The 16,690-nt window shown below is 42.9% G+C and overlaps 1 protein-coding gene across 3 annotated transcripts in view; it reads left to right on the top strand.

Annotated features, from left to right (window-relative positions):
• The first annotated feature begins 4,594 nt into the window (after positions 1-4,594).
• The window catches only part of CTNNBIP1 (catenin beta interacting protein 1), a 63,723-nt gene continuing 51,627 nt past the window's right edge, over positions 4,595-16,690 (top strand). The window contains exons 1-2 of one of the 3 annotated variants that reach the window (XM_043499826.1): positions 4,617-4,833; positions 6,493-6,563. The gene's annotated coding sequence lies outside the window, so the exon portion shown is untranslated. Of the gene's footprint in view, positions 4,834-6,492; positions 6,564-16,690 lie in introns of all 3 variants that reach the window. The other 2 variants (XM_038377179.2, XM_043499827.1) reach the window with 2 other exon arrangements.

Consider the following 16,690-nt stretch of genomic DNA (forward strand, 5'->3'; position numbering starts at 1 on the left):
GAAATTAAAATTTGTTAATTAACTACATGATTTTCAGGAAGCACTGGACTATGTTTTACATTAGAGGCTAAAGTTAAACAGCTGAAATATTGTCAGACTAAATCTCAAACATAAGCAATAGTCATAAGTAAAAAGGTTTCAGATTTAAAATAGGTTCCTAGTAGGGTACCATAGGAATTTTTGAAAGGAGCCCAGTTTTCTATTATTGTTACACGTTGCTTAGTCAGAGTGATAATGAAAGCAGGATTCATTTGTGTACAGACACTGAAGGAGCCTAATGAGGGGAAATGCCAACAGACACAGAGGGATTTGGAGTGTAAAGGCAGCTGGACTATGAAGGAATCATAAATGAATTTTAAAGCAGATTAAGGTAGAATTGGAAGTCTGAAAAGAGCTGATAGAAGCAGAGACTATTTGTTCCATATCCGGCAGGGGGACAGAGGGGCTGCACTGTTGGAAGAAGTCATAGCTTCCTCAAACCCAACAGCAGCTATGTCTAAACAGAAACCATCATCGTCAAGCTGAGCAGTAAAGAGAAGAGACTGGGAGGTATTCTAAAAAATCCATTTAATCTACAGCTTGATATGCTATAACAACAACTAAGGCCATATCTATACTTAGACGCTTACTGCAGCACCAATTCAGCTGTGCCACTGGAATAGTGCTAATGTAGCTGTATTATGTTGATGGGAGAGAGCTCTCCTGTCGACATCATAAAACCAGCTCGGTGAGTGCTCCTTATCTGAGACCCCCCCTCCCTCCGTCGCTCGCTCTCCTCCACCCTCACTCACTTTCACGGGGCTGGGGCAGGAGGCTAGGGTGCAGGTGGGGGTTGGCCTCTCAGAGGGAGTTTGAGTGCGGGAGGGGTTGCAGTGTGCGGGCTCCAGGAGGGAGTTTGGGTGTGGGCTGTGGGAGAGTCTGTCTGGGCGGCGCTTACCTTGGGCAGCTCCTGAAAGTGACCGGCACATCCCCCTGGTGGCAGGACAGGGGGTCTCCGTGCGTTGCTCCTGCCCACAGGCACTGCCCCCACAGCTCCCATTGGATGCAGTTCCCAGTGAATGGAAGCTGCAGTGGCAGCACACAGAGACCCCACTGGCCCCCCACAAAGTCCGCAGGGACATGCTGGCCACTTCTGGGAGCGGTGCAAAGCCAGGGCAGGTAGGAAGCCTGCCTTAGCCCCACTGCATCAGACTTTTAGCACCTAAAAACTCCCTGTTTGGCGCTGGGAGGCAGGGAGGAGTTGATCAGCTTGGCCTGTGGACCCCCTGGAGTACCCTCAGGGACCCCCAGGGGTCTGTGGACCCCAGTTTGAGAAATGCTGCTATAGAGAATTAAGCATCACAACATCCTTCCAATATTGATAAACTTTATTATCCCCATTTTGTGGATGGAGAAACCAAGGCAACTATTGAGACTGGTTTTCAGAGGCACAGAGCATCCATATCTTCCATAGTCTGTGTGGAGTTGTAGGTGCTTAGCACTTCTGAAACTCAGGCCCTAAATGACTCGCCAAAGTGAGTGGCAGAGCTGGCAAGAGAAATCTGGTCTCCTGCTTGCCTGTCTTGTGCTTTACAAATAATAGGATGGTAAGTTGGCAAGTTGCCTAGTAGCAAAAGGTCTGTAAGATCTTAAAACCTGTAAAACAAAGTGATCCCAAAACTCAAAATTGTTGGAGATAGTAGGGGAGAAGGGACTGAATTGTTTTGAACCCCTCATTTTAAGAAGAGGACCTCGAGAATTCCCAAAAGGTCCCCAAAATACTACAGATCCCTCACTAAAAAGCTTTCTAGAGGTATGCATTTCAACCTGTGTACTACAATGATACTATATAAAATTGCTATAGGATATGTTACACAACCAAGCAATCAAATGAGGATAGGAGAGCTAGAGCCTGTACAGTATTTTATTTTTAAATTACACTTTGCCCATAATGCCTTCAGAAGCAAATCCATCTCATCACAAATGAGAAAATTGTTTCATTGTGGAGTTTCCAACTCCTCACTACCATAAAGTACTTTTGGATCTTTCCCTCAGACTCACGTATTGTGCTAATTAACGTTATTCTAACTGGAGGATCCCAGAGTGCTGCTTCCGCATTTTTCTTTCCAGCTTTTGCTGGTGCTCTCATGTTCTTTTCTTAAATAATTAATAATCATTACTGTCTGTTGTGCAGTGTGTATGTGCTGGTAATAATCTCAGAACCCATCATGTTTTCACCATCCCTGTTCCTGTCTGCAGCTTGGGTTTGCTCTTTGGAAGAGCTTTCATGTTAAGATCTTCATTAACTGGCTGTGGGGTACAGATTTCAGTGGCATTAGGCTTTGATGTCATTAAATAAACTATCAAAGGATGGGCCACTCACTTCATTACTCTGACTATTTTTATGTAATTGAGATATAATAGAATAAAGATATATTTACTATGTAACACTTAACTCTTTTCATCTCAATCATTTTATAAATGCTTAGACCCAGATCCTCAATTATTTCAATGGGAATTGGGCACCTAAATACCTTTGAGCACTGAGCCTTAACTCCTTTGTGTGGAAGGTAAGTAAGCAACTTGACCACAAAAGAAATCAGTGTCAGAGCCAGTCTCAGAGTGTTAGAACTGAGATTTTTGTCTTCCAGTTTTGTACTAACTTCTCTCATCAGTCAAAATCTCCATCCTACTTTTATTGAAAAAATATTAGTTAACAATTTTCATTAAACTATGCATCCCAGTGATTGACACCTTTTGTAGTGCTAAAGGATTCTGTCATTTTGGCTGCATGAACAGTTGGACATGAAAACCTACAGTAGGCTGTTAGTAGTTTAAGCTTGTGCCATATTTATTTAGAAACATAATTTTCCCAAGGCATGAGATTTGACATTTGACTTTATGTTGTAGCTGCTTCAGAATGGCTCAAGGGCCATATGTGACTTCTTCCTAAAATTATAGGAGTTGAAGGTTGTGGCATCTGTGCTCAGAAAAGCAATTTCTCATAGATTTGCAAAAAAGACCTATTACTTGAATGTCACAATAATTTGAGCATTCTTAATATATCAGCTCTTTGGCAGGGTTAGAACATAGCTGGTTATGGTGTCTGTATTTTCGTCTTAGGGGAATGTGTTTTACTACTGGGCTGGAGATACTGTAATAGCTAAGGCCCCACCAGATTCATGGCCATGAAAAACATGCATGGACCATGAAATCTGCTCTTTTGTGTGCTTTTACCCTATACTATATAGATTTGATGAGGGAGACCAGCATTTCTCAATTGGGGGTTCTGACCCAAAAGGGAGTTGCAGGGGGGTGGCAAGGTTATTTTAGGGGGGTCACGGTATAGCCACCCTTACTTCTGCACTGCCTTTAGAGCTGGGTGGCTGGAGAGCAGTGACTGGCGCCAGCTCTGAAGGCAATGCGCCCAGCTCTGAGGACAATGCCCCACCTGCAGCAGCACAGAGCTGGCCTATCAGCCATCGCTGTCCAGCTCTGTGCTGTCCAGCAACGCCATCGCCAGCAGCAGCAGCAGTGCAGAAGTAAGGGTAGCAGTACTGCAACCTCCCCTGCTACAATAACCTTGCAACCCCCCCCACCCACACATACACACAACTCCTATTTGGGTCACACCTCCCTATAATTAGAACACTGAAATTTCATATTTAAATAGCTGAAATAATGAAATTAACAATTTTTACAATCCTCTGACAGTGAAATTGACCAAAATGGACTGTGAATTTGGTAGGGCCCTAGCAATCGCACAGCTACATCCAGCTGCGTAGGACGGCTAGAGGGAAGGCGAGGATGAGTTCACAACATCGCCTGGCACTGCTTTATCATGTCAGAGGCTGATTCATAATATCTATCCTAACAGGGTGGGCATCTAACTTCATACCAGGACTTGGACTTAGAGCCAGCTCCGCTAACACTACTAACCTTTCAGCAAGAAGCTTAAATGACACTATCAGTGGATGCCTCACTGTGCTAGCTACCTTGCAGGGAGCCTGTGTTTAGTCCACTCCTGTTCTTCCTTCCCTAAACCCCGCTTCTTACCCTTCTCCTCCCCACTGCTTTTGCCTCCCGTCCCTTTCTCAGACTGACTCTTCGCTGTAGCTCACGAAAGCTTATGCTCTAATAAATTTGTTAGTCTCTAAGGTGCCACAAGTCCTCCTTTTCTTTTTCCCTAGGTTTGTTGGCCACACCTCCTTCGGGCTGGCTCCTCCTCCTGAATCATTGGCCACGCCCTTTCAGCTAGTTGAAACCCCCACCCCCTTCTCAGCCCGCTAGCCGGCCCCTTACATTTTAACTCCTCCTGCTCCTTTACAGTTCTGCCCTCCCCTCTTAGCTTTAATCCCCTTTCTCGTCCTCTGGCTATGCCCTCTGCTGGGCTCCCCGCTTCCCATGGGTTTAAACTCATTTTGCTCCCCCACGCCCGCTAATTGGTCCCGCCCCTTGACTCTCGCGCCGGCCCAAACGTGGCCCCACCCCTTTCCACCTCCCTGGCCCCGCCCTTCCCTGCGGCTCTGGCTCCTCCTCCTTTGTCAGCCTGGCCCCACCCCCCCCAGGTCCTGAGGCCGCCCTTTGCCCCGCCCCCTCGGCTTGTGCTGGAGGCGCCACCGCTGCCCTGGGCGCGGGGACGCGGCGGGTCCCTCCCCCGGAGCCGCCCAGGCGCCTCCCTCGCTGGGCTGCCGCGGTGAGTCACGACGGAGGAGGCGGCCGCTCGCGCTCGCTTTCTCTCTGCCGCGGCTCCGGATCAGGCCCCCGCTCCTGCTGCTGCTGCTGCCGCCGCCCGTCCCGCCGGGAGCCCGCCGCCCCTTCGCCTGCCCCCGGCCGCTCTGGCCCCGCACCCAGGTGAGCACCGCGGGCCCGGGGCCCCGCTCCCGCCCGCCCTTTGTTCCCGGGGCTCGGGCTGCTGTAACAAAGGGAGCTGGGCCGGGAGCCGCTTGGTGCGAGGGAGCCTGGGGGCCAGCCCCCACTGCCCCTGTCCCGGGCCCCTCTGCCAGCCCCGTCACCCCCCCGCCCGCGTCCCGCTCCGCCTGGCCTCCTCAGCTCCAGCCCCCCGCACTGCCTCTTCCCCTTCCTGGGGCCTTCCTTCCACCCCAGGGCTGCCCCAGGCCCCCACCTGGGCTGCCCCGCTCCGCTCCTCACCCAGGGCGCCTCTCCGCTTCCCCGTTCGCTGCCTCCGTGCTCTAGGGCTTCCCCGGGTCCCTCCACCCCTTTCTCGGGGTTCCCCGCTAGGCTCCAGGCCCTCCCCAGCGGGGCCCCGAATCCCCCCCTGCGCTCTGCTCTCGGGGCACCCGGACCCGCCCTTCCCGAGGCTGGTCTCCGCGCCGGTCCCAAGGACATTCCTCCGCAGAGTGCCCCCGTCCGCTTGGTCCTCCCTTACCTGCTCTGAATCCCTGTCCTCCTCCATCCCCTCGCCTCGCTACTCTGCCCCACGCAACCCTTCCCCACTGAGGATGCTGGCTTCAGACTCGCTCCTCACGGGTTCCGCCCTAGCCGGAGCTGCCCGCCGAGGTAGTCACGGTCCTAAACTAATGATGAAGATGACACTTCGCTTTCGGTCAGATCGTATAGCCGATAGCTACTGTCTTCAACGTGCTCTGTAGCCTTTTACTTTCCCTTCTCTCTCTCCTTCTACTGGTGGTGCAAAAAATCTGAACTCCTGCTGTGGAAGGTTGGGTAATAGCATGTGATTTCTGTCTGCCTTGATTCCAAGTGGTTTTAGGCATTCATGGCTTTTAAACCCCAACTAGTAATGGATACTTACTCACCGCAGTCTTTTAAAATAGATATGGAATTTTGCTTTACTTCCTGACTGCTATTTAGTGTTTCTGTGCACAATTAAACAGCTGTTGTGTCCTACCGCAGAAGTGACTGCATTTCTGTGGCAGGTGAGGGAATTCCCACATAAAGCTGATTAATGTGTTTTAAAATCTTCAGATGGCAGGTGGGGAATAAAATTTTTAATAAACAGAGCACTTAAGCTCACAGGAGTGTATTCCATGCAATCTGTTTATGTGTGCAGTATGCCTTCTAAAAGTTACACCTAGCTTCATAGCTGGTAGAGACACATACAGGTAATTGATTGGCATACAAGTAGAAGAAATTTGAAGAGCCTCATTGTGAGGCTCCAGGAAGTATTTAATAGAGATTGAGATGGAATTTAGTTGTAGATAATGTATGTATAATCTTGAATCTAAATAGATGTGCTCTTGATCATTTCTGTTAAAGTAACATATCATTGCAGGGTGCACAATGTCATGGCAGCGTTAGGCCTGAGCCAGTGATGCAGTTGCGGTAGGGTTCTGTGCTTCCAGGGGTCTGTTCCTGTACCACATGCATGCAACTGGACTCCCAGCACCATCTATTCTGCTTCCACTCTTCTGACTTTGGTAGGCTTCAGCAGATACTTCATTTCCCCAGCTTCCTGCTCCCCAGCTGAATATTGAGAATAAAGGTGGACATCTGTTGGCTCACAATATATTTTTTTCTTCACTTTGATGGCAGACAGCTGCTTGTGACAGGGACAATGAATGATACTCTGTAGAGCAAATCATTGTCAGAGGCCAGGGAGAGAGGTATGTCAGTAGCTGAAATACTGTTTCTACTCTGGGAAATGGATAAGAAATTAGTTTGGGCTCTGCTTACCATCTAAATGTACTTTATAAATACGCTTCTGGAACGCTCTGAGGAATGGTAAAAGCCAGTCATTTTATGGACTGTATAGGTACTCTATTGTGGGGCAGAAGAATAGAATAGTTTGCTCTTTTGTGGAGGGTCTTTTTGAGGATTTCTGAGCTCTTGACAAACTCATTAAATAAGCTTTATAACTCTCATATGAGGCGAGGTAAGGCATCCCTTTCTTACAAATGGAGTAAGTGTGTAAAAACTAAGGCACAAAGAAGTTGAGCTAATCAGGCTACATCATAAATTCAAAAATCTGCAGGATTACTGGCTTTGAATCAAGTACTGTAGAAAGTTAAACAGTTACTGTCCTCTTATACCCAAACAGCTATCTTTTCTGATAAATATTGAGGGGAGCACAGTTGAGTGTGTATAAAGTAAAAATTACCTTTAGGTAGCCTACTAAACTACTGTGTTGTACATTAATTTCTTTAGCTTTGGTATTTTATTGCCAGTGTCTGACATGAAGTTTATATTGTCAAGTATTGGATGTGCATCACTGTATTTTAGTGTAAATCCACATGCTTTGAAAATAGAAATATTGAGGGATGTGTATGTATAAAACTTTTTAATACTATACCTTTACATAAGCAGACTTATCCTGTTATCAACCATAAAACTAGTGCCCTATTCTCATCCTACCTTTTGCCTCTGCCACTTGGGCATAGATGGAACACAGTAATGGATGTGCTGTAGAAACACTGGAATGACTTCGTGATGCTATTAGCAGGAAAAAGTGTTTGCTCTTTGATATTATTTGCAGCATTTTTGTAAAAATTAGTAGGCTCCACAATATAACTGTAGTGTTTGTATGTGTGGATTTATGCGTTCTTTCAGTTGATGCAAGCACATGTTAATTGGATAAATCTAAGTAGAGGTTTCAAGAATTAAAAAATAGATCATAAAGTGGCAATGAGAGAGAGGGAGAAGTGAGTTAACTGAATATATATAAGCTGGCCATTTGAAGTGTTTCAGTCCTTATAACAACTATTGTGAAATAAACTACTTAAAAATGTAGTGCAATTAAAATACACATTTCGGCAAAATCCTGAAAACACCTCAAAGTGCGCAGAGACTGAGATTTCCAGTGAAAACCCATTTGATATTCTTGGGATGGCCCTCACAACATTTTACATGAATCATGTTTGTCATCTTCCTGGACATGTAATTATTATTTATTTGTTATTGAAGTAGCACCGAGGAGCCCTAGTCATAGACCAGTAATCCATTGCACTAGGAGCTGTACAAACACAGAATAAAAAATACAGTCCCTGCTGCCAAAAAGGAGAATGGAGCAATTCTGCCTGATAGTGATGCGTGTGCTTTTTGACCTCATCCAGAAGGGAAAGGAGTATATAATGGCAAATATAATGCCCATCAGGGGTTTACAAAAACACAGTTATTCATATAAAATATTAAAGAATGTTAGGTGCATAGGGAACAACTTGTGTAAAATAAATTGATCGTGGCAATTTGCTATGAAATGCTGTTGAGTTGCTAACATCTCTAAAGTTTCATTGTTATCTGGAATTAGAACCTTTCTGTAAAATGTTTTCATTTATATATCCAGTATTTTAACAGAAAATAGCCTGCTTCATAGACTGACCTAGTTTGCAATGCCAGAAATACAGTTCAGCATTGAGTGCATATGGCAGGCAAGAACTTTTCAAAAACCGCTGTTGAATTTATTTAGAAAAAATTCATTACAGCTTTCCTTATAACAACCCTATCTCCTGAAAATTTTCCATTCATTCAGATGCTGACTTGCAATTGCTCTGTTGCAAACTGTTATCAGTTTGGATTTCCAGCTGAGAGGTATCAGTAAAATAGCAGCTATCACTGACACACCAGCACCGTCATGTAGTTGAGATGCTGAAACAATGACTGGTCCTTGTATAACTATTTTGAAAAACATTTTAAAAATAGTAGAATCCTTATGGTTATCCTGAATATTTATATAATGGGGAGTCAATAGAACAGGGAGATGTGCAGGAAATTGGTTAGAAATAGGGGTTCAGACAGTGAAAGTGTTGAGTAATTGAGATATTTCTGTATTTACAAATGTAATATTTTAAATACTAAAACTAATCAGTGATTTTAATTTTGAAGTATTGTCCACTATAGCATGCTCCTCTGGAATGCTATCTATGGCTGAATAGGCCTACCATAAACCACAAAAACTGAAACACGTAATAAAGAGAGGCTTACAAGAGATGAAAACAATATTTAACATTTAGTAGTTTCTTCCTGTCTCTTCCCACTCCCTCCCCCGCACAAGATAATTAAACTAATCAAGATCCATCCTTTGTCCCCAAGTATCATGCAGAGTACTCCTTACGAAGAAATGCATATATAAATATTTTGATGTGCTGTTTAAGATATTCTCTAATAATCTTACACCTTAATTTACATATTACATGAAAACTATTCATTCTTCATATTTAAGGAACCAATTTTGGAAACCCATTATAAATGGCTTCTTCTGTGTCTCTTACAAAACTTTGAGACTATGCTCTATTTTCTGTCTTTTCAGTTTAAGAATTTTGATTTGCTGAGACAAGAAGTGTGTGCATTAATTTCAGCCCTGATCCAAGAAAGCATGTTTAACTTTAAGTATGTGCATAGTATCATTTAAGCTAATTGAGCTACTCGTGTGCTTAAGTTAACCACCTGCTTAGGGTTTATGTAGTATTTAAATGTTGAGACAGCAAAGACCAGAAACAATTCTCCTAGGTAATTTTATAGAGCAAGCACTGTTGAGGAGCTGGGATTAACTCTGGGTCTGTGTTGGCCAAAGAAATATCAGATAGCGTTGCATGTTGCGTACTGCAGAGAATTAAAAATGAAGATTCCCTTTGTTCTGTTCCCTGCTCTGCATTTGACTTCCGATGTGAAGAGTTGGACAAATGCTGAAAATACTTTGAATGTTGGTTTGAATTTTTAAGCTAGTTTAAGTATTTGACTTTTTTGTGCCTCATTTGCATTCACTTTCTGTGAATATTCTAGAAACAAACGTCATGAACATGAATGCTAGCAAAAAACTGATTTTAAAACTAATATGACTGGAAGCAGATTTTGTATTGGAAAAACTAATGTATAGTATAAATTGTGAATTTCAGATTTTCACTTGACTATTTAAAATTCTCTTGGGTTGTTACATAAGTCACCAGTCAGAAAAGAAATAATAAAGCTTGTCTTGTGTAAGTAGCCAACATCACTAAATATTAAAAATTTGCATGGACTCTTTTCAGACTTGCGGCCCAAGAGTTATTTATAAGAAATTCTTCACTTTCTCAATTTGTTAGAGGATAATTAATAGAAAAATAGAAAAAAAAAGTGTAGATTTTTCATTATCTGCTGAGCTCTGTTTGTGACCATAGGCAAGTCAAGCTGAGTCTCAGAGCTTTATCTTTCTATAAAATAATAAACTATCCTGTAAGAATGTTGTGAGATTTAATTAGTTTTAATGCTGCCTCTGCACTCGTAAGGCCTGATTCAAAGTCAGGAGCTAGCAAACAGAGCTCTAAACAGGGGAGTTTGAGTGGGAGTTCTGTTGGAGGAGAAGGTAGTTGTACTTGGTTTTGTATTTTTAGTATTTGTATTTGTGTGTGTGTAGGGGTTTTGTGCTGGGAGAGCAGCTGAGCCTGATTAGGGGGTGGGGCTTTGTGCTGAGAGAGCAGCTGAGCCCTGCCTAGGGGGTGGGGCTTCTGACTAGGGGCCCTATAAAGGTAGCCAGCCAACAGAGCTCTAAACAGGGGAGTTTGAAAAGGGATTTTGGATTGTGGTGCTTGTTTGGGGTTTGCTTTTGCTGAGGGGGGTGGTCTTTTTGGTGTGGCTTGTGTTTCCCAGATTAACAGGATTTAGGTGGGAAGGAGATGACAGATACAGAGGCAGCTGTGGGAGTGACTCCTGCAGTGAAAGACACATTGAGGATGACTGGATGTGGAAGCTGTGGTATGTACATGATCCTGGAGGGGGGAACCGGTAAGGGTTTTTTCTGCATGAAATGCCGTCTGATAGAGCTGATGGAGGAAAAGATCCGAGGTTTGGAGATGCAGGTGGAAAGTCTGGTTGAGTTTAGGAAGGGGTTTGAGCAGATGATGGAGCAAAGATATGAGGTATCTGAAGGGAAAAGCTCAGACTCACAGATGGAACCAGGGCTGGGGAATTTTGAGGAGAGACTGGATGAGGAAAGTGGTCAGTGGAAACGTGACTCAAAGAACCAGGCAGAGAAAAAGACGGGCTAGTGAAGGAGAAATAGAGCTTAGGAACAGGTTTGCAGAGTTGGAAAATGAAGAAGGGGCTCAGCAGGTACTTGTTGAAGATGGAAGGGTAAGGAAGAAGAGAAGAGAGGCTAGCCCTATAGAAAAAGGGGAAGAGTCAAGGGAGACTACACCAAATATGAGCCCCAGGAGGATACAGGATGGGTTGAAGAAGATTGTAAGGGAAAATAGGAATGGAAAGAACTTGCAGCCAGAGAGAACAGGGGAGACACTGGAGAATAGCACTGTCACCAGGAAAAGGCAGGTCTATGTGATCGGGAACTCTTTATTGAGAAGAGGCCTGTAACTAGAGCTGATCCTGAGAATAGAAGGGTGTGCTGTCTTCCGGGTGCTAAGATACGGGATGTAGACCTGAGGTTGAAAAGAATCCTAAAGGGAGCGGGAAAGAATCCCCTAATTATCCTTCATGTGGGAACAAATGATACGGCTAGATTCTCGCTGGAAAGTATTAAGGGAGATTATGCTAGGCTGGGGAAGACGCTTAAGGAAATTGAGGCTCAGGTGATTTTTAGCGGGATCCTTCCTGTTCCTAGAGAAGGGCAACAAAGGTCTGACAAGATTATGACTGTCAACAGATGGCTTAGGCAGTGGTGCTATAAGGAGGGCTTTGGGATGTATGACCACTGGGAGGCATTCACGGACAGAGGTCAGTTCTCTCGGGATGGACTTCATCTCAGTAGGGAAGGAAATAGACTTCTAGGATCGAGGCTGGCACAACTGATAAAGAGAGCTTTAAACTAGGAATTGGGGGGAGATGGATGGGAGATGTCCAGAAAATCTCCACGCCAGATTTTAGCATTGAGAGGGAAGAAGATGAAGTAAGAATGGATACAGCCGTGGGTAGGAGAATGTATATAAGGAGTGAGGGCGGTGTGGATACTAGTCTAATAGGTTATACTGGATGTAGAATGACTGTGCCTAATAGGGTACAAAATGTGAGCGAGGCTAAACAGCAAAAATTAAGATGTTTGTACACCAATGCGAGGAGCCTAGGTAACAAAATGGAGGAACTAGAGCTACTGGTGCAGGAAGTGAAACCAGATATCATAGGGATAACAGAAACATGGTGGAATAGTAGTCATGACTGGACTACAGGTATTGAAGGGTATGTGCTCTTTAGGAAAGACAGAAACAAAGGTAAAGGAGGTGGAGTAGCATTGTATATCAATGATGAGGTAGAATGTAAAGAAATAAGAAGCGATGCAATGGATAAGACAGAGTCTGTCTGGGCAAAAATTACATTGGGGAAGAAAACTAGTAAAGCCTCTCCTACGATAGTGCTTGGGGTGTGCTATAGACCTCCAGGATCTAATTTGGATATGGATAGAGCCCTTTTTAATGTCTTTAATAAAGTAAATACTAATGGAAACTGCGTGATCATGGGAGACTTTAACTTCCCAGATACAGACTGGAGGATCAGTGCTAGTAATAATAATAGGGCTCAGATTTTCCTAGATGCGATAGCTGATGGATTCCTTCATCAAGTAGTTGCTGAACCGACTAGAGGGGATGCCATTTTAGATTTAATTTTGGTGAGTAGCGAGGACCTCATAGAAGAAATGGTTGTAGGGGACAATCTTGGCTCAAGTGATCATGAGCTAATTCAGTTCAAACTAAATGGAAGGATTAACAAAAATAAATCTGCAACTAGGGTTTTTGATTTCGAAAGGGCTGACTTTCAAAAATTAAGGAAATTAGTTAGGGAAGTGGATTGGACTGAAGAACTTACGGATCTAAAGGTAGAGGAGGCCTGGGATTACTTTAAATCAAAACTGCAGAAGCTATCGGAAGCCTGTATCCCAAGAAAGGGGAAAACATTCATAGGAAGGAGTTGTAGACCAAGCTGGATGAGCAAGCATCTTAGAGAGGTGATTAAGAAGAAGCAGAAAGCATACAGGGAGTGGAAGATGGGAGGGATCAGCAAGGAAAGCTACCTAATTGAGGTCAGAACATGTAGGGATCAAGTGAGACAGGCTAAAAGTCAAGTAGAGTTGGACCTTGCAAAGGGAATTAAAACCAATAGTAAAAGGTTCTATAGCCATATAAATAAGAAGAAAACTAAGAAGGAAGAAGTGGGGCCGCTTAACACTGAGGATGGAGTGGAGGTTAAAGATAATCTAGGCATGGCCCAATATCTAAACAAATACTTTGCCTCAGTCTTTAATAAGGCTAAAGAGGATCTTGGGGATAATGGTAGCATGACAAATGGGAAGGAGGATATAGAGGTAGATATTACCATATCAGAGGTAGAAGCGAAACTGAAACAGCTTAATGGGACTAAATCGGGGGGCCCAGATAATCTTCATCCAAGAATATTAAAGGAATTGGCACCTGAAATTGCAAGCCCATTAGCAAGAATTTTTAATGAATCTGTAAACTCAGGAATAGTACCGAATGATTGGAGAATTGCTAATATAGTTCCTATTTTTAAGAAAGGAAAAAAAAGTGATCCGGGTAACTACAGGCCAGTTAGTTTGACATGTGTAGTATGCAAGGTCCTGGAAAAAATTTTGAAGGAGAAATTAGTTAAGGACATTGAAGTCAATGGTAAATGGGACAAAATACAACATGGTTTTACAAAAGGTAGATCGTGCCAAACCAACCTAATCTCCTTTTTTGAAAAAGTAACAGATTTTTTAGATAAAGGAAATGCAGTGGATCTAATTTACCTAGATTTCAGTAAGGCATTTGATACCGTGCACATGGGGAATTATTAGTTAAATTGGAGAAGATCGGGATCAATATGAACATCAAAAGGTGGATAAGGAATTGGTTAAAGGGGAGACTGCAACGGGTCCTACTGAAAGGCGAACTGTCAGGTTGGAGGGAGGTTACTGTCAGGTTGGAGGGAGGTTACCAGTGGAGTTGCTCAGGGATCGGTTTTGGGACCCATCTTATTTAATCTTTTTATTACTGACGTTGGCACAAAAAGTGGGAGTGTGCTAATAAAGTTTGCAGATGATACAAAGCTGGGAGGTATTGCCAATTCGGAGAAGGATCGGGATATTATACAGGAGGATCTGGATGACCTTGTAAACTGGAGTAATAGTAATAGGATGAAATTTAATAGTGAGAAGTGTAAGGTTATGCATTTAGGGATTAATAACAAGAATTTTAGCTATAAGTTGGGGACGCATCAATTAGAAGTAACGGAAGAGGAGAAGGACCTTGGAGTATTGGTTGATCATAGGATGACTATGAGCTGCCAATGTGATATGGCTGTGAAAAAAGCTAATGCGTTTTTGGGATGCATCAGGAGAGGCATTTCCAGTAGGGATAAGGAGGTTTTAGTACCGTTATACAAGGCACTGGTGAGACCTCACCTAGAATACTGTGTGCAGTTCTGGTCTCCCATGTTTAAAAAGGATGAATTCAAACTGGAGCAGGTACAGAGAAGGGCTACTAGGATGATCCGAGGAATGGAAAACTTGTCTTATGAAAGGAGACTTAAGGAGCTTGGCTTGTTTAGCCTAACAAAAAGAAGGTTGAGGGGAGATATGATTGCTCTCTATAAATATATCAGAGGGATAAATACAGGAGAGGGAGAGGAATTATTTTAGCTCAGCACCAATGTGGACACAAGAACAAATGGGTATAAACTGGCCACCAGGAAGTTTAGACTTGAAATCAGACAAAGGTTTTTAACCATCAGAGGAGTGAAGTTTTGGAATAGCCTTCCAAGGGAAGCAGTGGGGGCAAAAGATCTATCTGGCTTTAAGATTCTACTCGTTAAGTTTATGGAGGAGATGGTATGATGGGATAATGGGATTTTGGTAAGTAATTGATCTTTAAATATTATGGGTAAATAGGCCTAATCCCCTGAGATGGGATATTAGATGGATGGGATCTGAGTTACCCAGGAAAGAATTTTCTGTAGTATCTGGCTGGTGAATCTTGCCCATATGCTCAGGGTTTAGCTGATTGCCATATTTGGGGTCGGGAAGGAATTTTCCTCCAGGGCAGATTGGAGAGGCCCTGGAGGTTTTTCGCCTTCCTCTGTAGCATGGGGCATGGTTGACTTGAGGGAGGCTTCTCTGCTCCTTGAAGTCTTTGAACCATGATTTAAGGACTTCAATAGCTCAGACATGGGTGAGGTTTTTCATAGGAGTGGGTGGGTGAGATTCTGTGGCCTGCGCTGTGCAGGAGGTCGGACTAGATGATCAGAATGGTCCCTTCTGACCTTAGTATCTATGAATCTATGAATTGAAACGGAGTACTTGTGGCACCTTAGAGACTAACAAATTTAGCTCACAAAAGCTTATGCTCAAATAAATTTGTTAGTCTCTAAGGTGCCACAAGTACTCCTTTTCTTTTTGCGAATACAGACTAACATGGCTGCTACTCTGAAACCTGAAATAATTGAGTCTTTTCATTAACTTTATGGGCCTGATCCAAAGCTCACTAGTGCTTTTCGTTAGAGTACATGGGCCTTGTGTACAGTACACTATGGAAACATGATCTAAATTTTTTCAAAAAGCTCTCTCCAGTGCTGCAAATTCAAAATACTGCAACAGCATCAAGTAAACAATAAGTAGAGGTCTTTAATTAAAATATGAAAGAATAATACCACCAGCACAATATTGTTTAGTATTTAATATATAAATTTAATTTTAGGTGGTCCCTCAATTATCAATGAGACAAATTTTGTCTTGAATGCTGATAACTTAATTTCAAATTGCGGAGGAGTGGAGGTGGGGTTGTACAGCTAGTCTGTTTGAGACTCTATGATTAAATACTATAGTTGGATGCTTCTGCTAAAATGTCTTGTAGTGATACAAATTCTAAAAATATATTCATTGTCTTAAGTATTGACACAGATTTAGATGAGTTGGGAGTGTTCACATCTCTGAACTGCTTCTTTTGCTGTCAGCAGATTCTGGAAACTACTCATCAGTCTATGTAGGATTCACATTTGGAAGATTTTCCTTTAGTCATGGAAGCTAGAGATTTTTTTTTTTTTAAATGAAAACTTAATCAGTGCTGCAAAAACTTGCAGTAATGTATTGATTTAGCATTAAATTTCACAGCAACTGAAATGCATGGGGCCCTGATTAAACAGTAGTTTACTCTGAACTGTAGAAGATTTCTCTTGTATAATAGTACTTGTGATTACTCTCTTCACCAAAAACAAAACAGTATATCTAATCATTATGCATAGGGTTTTAAATTCTACCTAAAATATTGAACCTGTAATGGTGAAAAAACTTAGCTTTTGACCCTAACTACATCATTTCTGAGGGACAGATTATAAAATTGATAACGTTCTTAATGGTTATAACTAATGCAGTAACATCAGCCTGGTTTTTCCCTTCAGCTGGGAATTTCACTTCTAGAGATGGTTTGTAATTATGCTAAATTGTTTGGGATATGCAAAATGCCTGCTAGAATCTCATTGGATTTTCCCCCTTATGTGATATGGTTACACTGTAACAGTTGATCAGTAAAACCTCTTAAACAATACCTAATTTTAGAGCTCAAAACAAATCTCATTAAACACTTGCAAAAATATCTGCCTTGTTTTGAGTGTGTTGGTTAATGGTCCCAGGGTTTCTGAAACACTTATTATAATTACTGATGTATAATGGCATTTTGGTTAAGCTGCTTATGTTGGTTATTTAGGGTATGTACTCTAGAGTCTGTATCCCTCTTCTTTGCTGTGGGTTAGGGATGCAATCTATCTGGTAAATGCTCTGGGCCTCTGTGATACATAGAGGCATCTGAAGCCATCAGTCTTCTTG

The sequence above is a fragment of the Dermochelys coriacea genome, chromosome 18, assembly GCF_009764565.3.
Source record: "Dermochelys coriacea isolate rDerCor1 chromosome 18, rDerCor1.pri.v4, whole genome shotgun sequence".
NCBI lineage: Eukaryota > Metazoa > Chordata > Testudines > Dermochelyidae > Dermochelys > Dermochelys coriacea.